This window comes from Corvus brachyrhynchos, unplaced genomic scaffold (genome assembly GCF_000691975.1).
Source record: "Corvus brachyrhynchos isolate BGI_N302 unplaced genomic scaffold, ASM69197v1 scaffold281, whole genome shotgun sequence".
Classification (NCBI taxonomy): Eukaryota; Metazoa; Chordata; class Aves; order Passeriformes; family Corvidae; genus Corvus; species Corvus brachyrhynchos.
In genome coordinates, this window is record NW_008236509.1 from 3,737,940 (window position 1) to 3,745,814 (window position 7,875).

Genomic DNA, 7,875 nt, shown 5'->3' on the forward strand with positions numbered 1-7,875 from the left:
TCTTAGGTACAAATTAAACTCATGTCAAATAAAGAGGCCATTTATCCCTAAGAACAGGTACTGAACTAGAACTGGTAACCATAATGGCATAAAGTAATCTACTGTGGGTTATCTGGACTACTTCTGTGTTTAATTGAGGTGAGTGCACATTTGTAAAGGGCTATCAATTTCATCCTAAAGTAAATTTCTGGACGGGTTTCCTGCAACACACTCCATTGGTGTTTATTTCTCATCATCAGCTGGAGAGCTGGGTTGGCTCAGAGGTTGATATCTCAAGTGATCTAAAGTGAACCTTACTTCCATGGCTGTTCCTGACCACAGTGGAGAAGCCAGCTGACTTGTCTTGGAAGAATGTCCACAACTTTGGTTAGAGGGTCTCTACCCAGCAGTTTGTCACTATGGCCACAGTAACACAATCCGTTTAGGAGAAATTCCCAGTCTGATTCCATTACTGTACAACTTTGGTGGGCAGCACTGGGACTGCTGGTTCTGTTTCTAGGTGGGGCACAAGGAGGGCGCATGCAGGAGATGAAGTGATTAGTATGTCCATGACTTAAGACTTGAGTTTTACCCAACCTCATTTTGGAAACTGAATGGTAATTTGCTTAGCAATTTTTTCAAGATAGTCAACTTAAACACTGTTTATTCATGGTGCAGTGGTTTTATATTGTGTCAGCTCACAGTGATCTAATGTCTCTCAGAGCTATTTTATGATCTGGAACATCTGAATATTCCAAGTTCAAATATATTATAATATGAAAGGAATAGCTAATACAAACTTAAACACAGAAATTGTGCTTGTATATTCTGGCTTTGATATTAGAAAACAGGATGAATGGATCCAACAATTATGCATTTGGAATGAACACTGTATCACAAATTGTGATGTGGTATCTTCAAGAGGGGCCCTTTGAAGCTAAATGTAGGATAAAGGTGCCAGATACAGTACATTTTTATTCTCAGAAGCTTAAGGTTCAGTGAGGTACAGAAAACACTAAGAGGATTACACTGAGGGGAAACGGCTCAGATGCATGTTCTGGATGTGTGTACTTTAAAAACGTCTTCAGATTTAGGTATTAGAGCTGAGCCCCTGGCTGTTACTTTTAATCTTTTATTGCCAAGTAAAACCTATCCAGCAGAGGAGAATTCAGGATGTATAATCCTTGTGTATAAGCCTGGGATTGTAGCTAACCTTGACAATTACAGCCTGTTGTCCTTTTATCACTGAGAGAGATCATCTCTAAACCAGCGAGTTGGGACAGACAATCATCAGCTGATATAATCTCTCAGAATTTGTCAGCTGTTTTGGGGTTTTTTTTAGAGGCCTGGAGGGAGAGTTATTTTGGGGGTTTGGGTTTTGTAGAGTTCAGCAGTCTATTTCTGCTAAGATTTAGAAGCATTGTTGTGTACACTTCCGTGTTCTTGATCTTTTGCAGAATGTGGAACAATCTAAAATCTCTAAAGATTACTAATTTCTTTAATTCATACTGGGAATTTTTCAGTGTTTTGCATAATTCCAGTCTGATTTTCCATCATGCTGTTGTATTTTATGTATAACCATTCAATAGTCAAGGTATTTTGCATAGAAGAAAGCATAATAGAGGAAAATAATTCAGACCCATTTATGAGTTAAACACATTAAGTGGCGCTTTAGTCCTTTACTATGAATACTTTGTCGAACTATTTTTATTAGAATGAATTTTTGTTAATATAAAAAAATAAGATGAAAAAACTTTTACTGCCTCCAGTTTTGATTTGACTGCACTGGCATTCTTTTTGAAGCCTTTCCCTCCTGATATTTTGTAATATTACAAGGTTTTGCTTAGCAAAATAGTGAACAAATCCTTTTTATTCTCTAATTATTTTTTTCCCTGTAGGCTTTTATTAGATGCCTTATTCTCTTTTCTAAGTTTTAAAAATTAATTTAAGAGATTTTGATTATCTTACGAATAATTAAGGGAAACCCCAGAAGTCTCATAATGGCACCCTGTTTGTGATGTGTGATACAGCAGTTTTGCATGGCACAATAAAACAATTTGTGTAATTTTTCTTTCTGTTTGCAAACTTTACAAACTTTTTCAGCTTTGTTTGCAATATTGACTGTTCTATCTCATCTAATTCCCCTGTAATTGATGGGATGCTAGTCTTGAACAAGCTGTAAAATTAACTGCAAAATGTTAGGCCCCCCCAAAACAAAGTTAATAGTAATTTTTGAAATGCCCATGGAAGAGCAACATGAGGAGAGCTGACTCTACTTCCACTGTATTTGCACTCTTGCTGAATTTTGGATATTTCTCTCATAACAACCAAGGTGGATTCTTTAAAGTTGAAAAGGCTGGATTGATTTGAATTTCAAAGAAAATTCAGTTTTATAACATGGGAGTTTATAATAGGCAGGGAAAATAGGCTAAGACAGAAACAAGATATCATAAAACGATACTCCTTAGTTTAATTGCTATGAGGTAAGCTCTAGTTTCTATAATTTTGCCAATGTGATGATTGTAAAAGTCATCATGGGGAAAAATGATCTTGTAAATAAGCCCTTCCTTCCTCCCTTCCTCCCTTCCTCCCTTCCTCCCTTCCTCCCTTCCTTCCTTCCCTCCTTCCTTCCTTCCTTCCTTCCTTCCTTCCTTCCTTCCTTCCTCAGAGAAAGCTCTACTATGCTTGGAAGGAACTGTCAAGTCTAGGACATGGCAGAAAATAGAATTTCAGGCAATTCACTGTCCTTATGAATGCCCTGTAAATACCATAAAGAATAGAAACGAAACAACTGAATATCAGACAATTTCTAAACTGCAAACCTGTTTGAAATTGCAACCACTCCTATCTTATTTTAAACGTTATTCACTTAAAATACCTCTTTAAAACTATTCAGATGTTCTGGTAAATTTCCTAGGTCAGTGAGTGTTTCTAGAGAAGACTAAAGTTAGCACAACATTCACTTGACTCTAGGATTCTATTCCAAATAACTTTTGTTCAAAGTCAGGATTCAATTACTAGCTTTAATTTCTAAGTTTTTTTCCCTCTGTAATTCAGCCCCGTGTTCCTGTCACGTTTCATTGGATAGCTTTGGAACACCTAATAGCAGCCTTGCAATACCTTTAGGAGGTTAATAGTGAGAGGAATCCACAGGCTCTTCAGAGGTCCATGCTGGGGGAATGAAAGGCAAGGGTCGTAATTTGAAAGAGGAGGTTTAGTGATGTAGGATAGAAAGTGTTCCCATTAAGGATTAAACACTGAAACACAGCACCAAAAGGGTTATGGAATCTCAGTCCTTGGAGGTTCTCAGGACCTGAAAGAACCCACCACTGAGGAAACAGGCTTGAAGTCAGTGCTGCCCCAGCTCTGAAAAGGACTTTGGAGTAGATAAACTCCTAAAGTCCTTTGCACCATGAATGATTCTGTGATTTAATCTTTTTTTTTTTCCCTCCCATTTCTCTCCACAGACTTACAGAAGCATTTTCTTGATGAAACATTTTCTGAAGCAATGGAGCTGATGAAATCCTCCTTTTCCCTGTGGGCTTTCTACTCTGCCAGCACGTGAATGGGGTAAAGCAGGGCCTTTGCCATACCTTGAACTGCCTACGTGGACCAAACAGGGAGTATTTCTGAACAAATGTGGAGAATTACTGACCAAACAGGGAGAATTCCTGATGAAATGAGGGGAATTGCTGACTGTTCTCTTGACAGACAACAGAGGGAGTGAATTTAAATGAGAGTTGAGATTCAAATTCTAGGGAGAAGGGTCAAGACAGGATCCTGGATACCAAGTTACCAGCTAGCACGGAGTGATAATTTTATTTCTTGGCAGGGACCCTGTTGGAGAGATGGAAATAGGACAGAAATTACCACTGCTGTCCTCTTCTTGACTTCCCCTCCCTGAACAATATAGCAGAAACAAATGCCATAAATTGCAAATGTGAAGAACTTCAAATGAACTCTTGAAGAAGAGGAGAAACCTGGCTTATGCCACTTTATCATGCACTTCAATTGAAACAAATGTATTTAACCTCATTGAAAGCTTGTAAAAGCCTTGGAATATATATTTGTGAATATATATTTGTGAATATTAAACAAAAAAACTACATTTAAACAAGAAATTCTACATGAAAACCAGGTGATATTTCAGCATAAAATCAAAATAGTTTTGTGATTTACTTTTTAAAAAGCATGTTACATACCAGATATTATTAAAGCTTTGCTTAGCCCACGGTCAAATGCTGAAGACCTATTATTGATGTTGTGAATACTAATTGCTTCCACCACATTATCTTTGTTGTGCAGCTTCACCTCCTGATGAATGTAACCAGTCGCTGAATGCCAAATCAGCCCTATCAAGTTCAAGTCAAAGGTCTGGCAACAACAGAACCTTTCCCCACTCATCAAGTGCATTAACATATTGCCAACTTCCCTGCTCGATGCGAGCTCCTCCTGCTGCGGGGATCCATCCGAAGGGAGGTGCTGATACTGTAAGTAGCACATCATTCATTCAGCACAAGGAGTATTTACCCAATTAGCTGTTTTAGCCTGGGATAGCGTTACACTAACTATTAGTTGGAGTTTTGATACCTGCCAAGAATTACAGGACAAATAGCTTGTTCTGGGGGGGGGGTGTGTGTGACGTGTGCACACAGCAAGTTATGTGTCTAAGGGATTTGCAGAATTTAGTTAAACTCCAAATTGTTTATTTCTGCTATTAGGAGAACTTTTGTACTGATACACCTGAATGAAAACGTTCTCCTTGTTGACCTCACGTAACTGACCATCTAAAGTCCATTCCTGAAACCTCAGTGTATGTGCTTTCTAAATATACTATTTTTAGTTACATTCTTCCTGCAGTTTAAGAGGGAGAGCCATAGTACTCTTGAAACACATAAAGTAAACTGGATTAGTTTCTAATAATCCTATTAAATTTGGATATTGATAGATTTTTGAAAAGACCTAAGCACAATCTTTTTTCTTTTATTTTTTTAAAATTTTTTACTTAAAAAGAAGAAGAAGGCAATCATTTACTGGAGTTCTAGTGCTATTGGCAAAATGACTTGAACTCATTTTAGTAGATGATTTGTTTTATAAATTTGTCTTTGAAAGAGTTCATCTGGTAATACAGGTCTTTTTATGGTTCCAAGATATAATGTCTCATTTCATTCTCCAAATATGTTATCCATAACAGACTTGAGTATGATATGATCAATAGTCTTTGAGTAATGAAAATACTAATATTTGTGTTTAAAAGCTTTCCCCCCCATTAATTCAAGGACTCCCTTTTCATCTTAATATTCTGCTTAACTGAGATTCACCTGTCTTTTTTTCTCACATGAAAACCTTTATTTATGGAGTTATGAAAACCAACCCATATACAAAGCATGTAACAGGAAGATGAACTTGAACATAGGACCCTCAGAAGTTGAGTTACATCAGCACAAGACAGTCTGAAGGCTTCTTGGAATCCACCTAAAACGTTTTTATATGGAAAACTCATGAAACTGGTATTTTTGTGATTTTTGGTATTTCCTTTTCTGGTCAAACCAGCAATTCAGGACAAAATTAAGATGTTTCCATTTCTGGCCTCAGGTAGCAGAAGACAGTGGAATACTTGTGAAAGTTTAGATACAAATCTTTATCAGAACTTGTAAAATCATATAGTCCAGTTCTTGTATATGCTGCTGAAACATTTATTTTCATGCTTAATTGAACAAAATAATGTTTTGCTGGCATTCTGCAGTACACAGTACACTTCAATTATAATTGTTTTTGTCCCTTGCTGTTCTGTCACATGATGTTATCTGAAACATTTCCAGGTGTATTCATACAGTGAATTTTTCTTAGAAATTGTAAACTATGTTTGCAGACTGACATTTTCCTAATGTTACCTCTTAATCAGTGGTTCAGAATGTTTATTTATGGTTGTGCAGAAAAAATGTACAAGCAGAAAATGTTCTTAGAAATATATATAGAAATACCCACCAGTATTCCCAATCTAGAATAGCTGCTAGTGGCATTTTCTAAGAAGGACTGAAATATGCAATGTTGACACTTGTCACTGGCAGTGTCTTTTATAAAAATAATTCCCTCCATTCCTAATTTTTCTCACTTTATACTCAGTGTAGTAAAATGTTGAAGACAAAACACTTTAATTACATTATTGCTGTAGCCATTCTTATCTTAAAATGGGGTTTAATTAAAAAACATTTTTGAGCTGTTGACCTGTAGCAAAGGTTTAAGTGATATACCTCTGTAGTAAATGTGCACACTGGAAGCAAAAATAATTCAAACTGGACTTTTGGCACATTTAACTAACATTGTTTCAGACTTGGAGTAAAACTTTATTTTGGCTCAACGACTATAGATTTGTTGCAATCATTGCAGTTCACTGAACTTTTTTTTTCTGTGCATACATATTTCAAGTAAACTCTGTAGTTATAACAAGTGACACGTTATGGACCCTAAATCGTTGCACTGTGAAATATGCACAGAAAAAGGACAAATGAAGATATCAAGGGTCTGTTCCATTTTTCACTGAACTGTAAAATGCCACCCTTGTTGTACAGCAGATCACTGGTTCTGAGCAGGGCTCATTGACTGCTAAGTTGTGGATAGTGTTTCACTTTCTGCAACTGTTAATATCCTGGGTTATCCAGGCATAATGACCTCTCTATTTGTGACACATTGTTGAATTTTCTGGTTCTTTTAACTTATTCAAACCTTTTTTTCCCCCCTTCTTCTTCTTTTTCTCCATTCATTGGAAGGCTGGAAGGATTCTGAATTGAGCTGCAGTACAGAGCTGCCTCGCTGTTGGTCAGCCAATTACAGTTGAAATATGTGGTGGTGACAGCACATCTGTAAATGAATACAAACTTAAAAGTGTGAAGGAAAGGCGCTCTACATCTGCACTAGCCCTTCTTTTATACAGGGTAATGCATGTATTTTGGATAATATTGGTGTATCTGCAGTACAGTTTGGTTTCATTAGTTCTGATATAGTAAATAATCCATACTACAATGATCTATACAATTTTATAGCTGAAAGTTGGTATTTAAACTGATTGGAATGAAATTCCAACTTTATAACTGGTCACTAAATTACAATTACACTCAATACCTAAGGTATTAAGTATTTTAAATGTTGATAAAGATTTGCATTTTTAAAAACTTTGACACTTCAAAATATGAAAATAAAACAGGGGTTATATGCAGTGTACAGCATTTAGTTTCCAGACTTTAATCCAGACCTGCCTTCTTCTGAGCTTATAAGAATTTGAAGTCAGTGAGAGTATACAATTTTATCTCAGATTTGGACCCATGCCTGTCTATTCTTCTATTGATTCCCCACCAAAAGAACAGTGTTTATCTTGTTTTTATTTGCATAGTATATTCTGGATAGCTACAAATTTTCTCTGGCCCTGCGGAGAGCAAGTTGTATTTTGGAGGGCTCTGTTAGCTGCCTCCAACAAGGAGTGGAGTGTGTTTGTGTATACCTGCAATATGTCAGGTGTATAAATATTTTGCCTATGTTCAGCACTGCTGGCTCTCTTTTATGTAGTGTTTTCTATGCCTCACTCCCTCATTAAAATCTGTAAATCTTGCCAAACGTCACTGTTATAATAGAAGAAAATACTTGCTGTTTTCAGAGAACTTTGAAAGCTGGGCCCCATATATTGAATAATAGGGAGGATCTAATATTCAATACTGAAGACTTTTCTCCTTGTATCAATCAATATTTTTGTCTCACACATTGAAATGCTCTGACTTTTTCTGTTGGTAAATTGAAGCCTCTATGATGTGATGAGATTATTAAAAAAAATATATATATATTCATTTAAGTATTGATGTCATATCCTTCAAGAGCCTGAAAAAAATCTGCTTACTGTCTTTC

The 7,875-nt window shown here is 36.4% G+C and overlaps 1 long non-coding RNA gene across 1 annotated transcript; it reads left to right on the forward strand.

Moving 5' to 3' along the window:
• Positions 1-2,747: 2,747 nt before the first annotated feature.
• LOC108444725 lies at positions 2,748-7,584 on the forward strand. Its single transcript, XR_001859378.1, has 3 exons — positions 2,748-3,549; positions 4,285-4,469; positions 5,340-7,584. It is a non-coding gene; the product is annotated as an uncharacterized LOC108444725 (long non-coding RNA).
• The last annotated feature ends 291 nt before the right edge of the window (positions 7,585-7,875 follow it).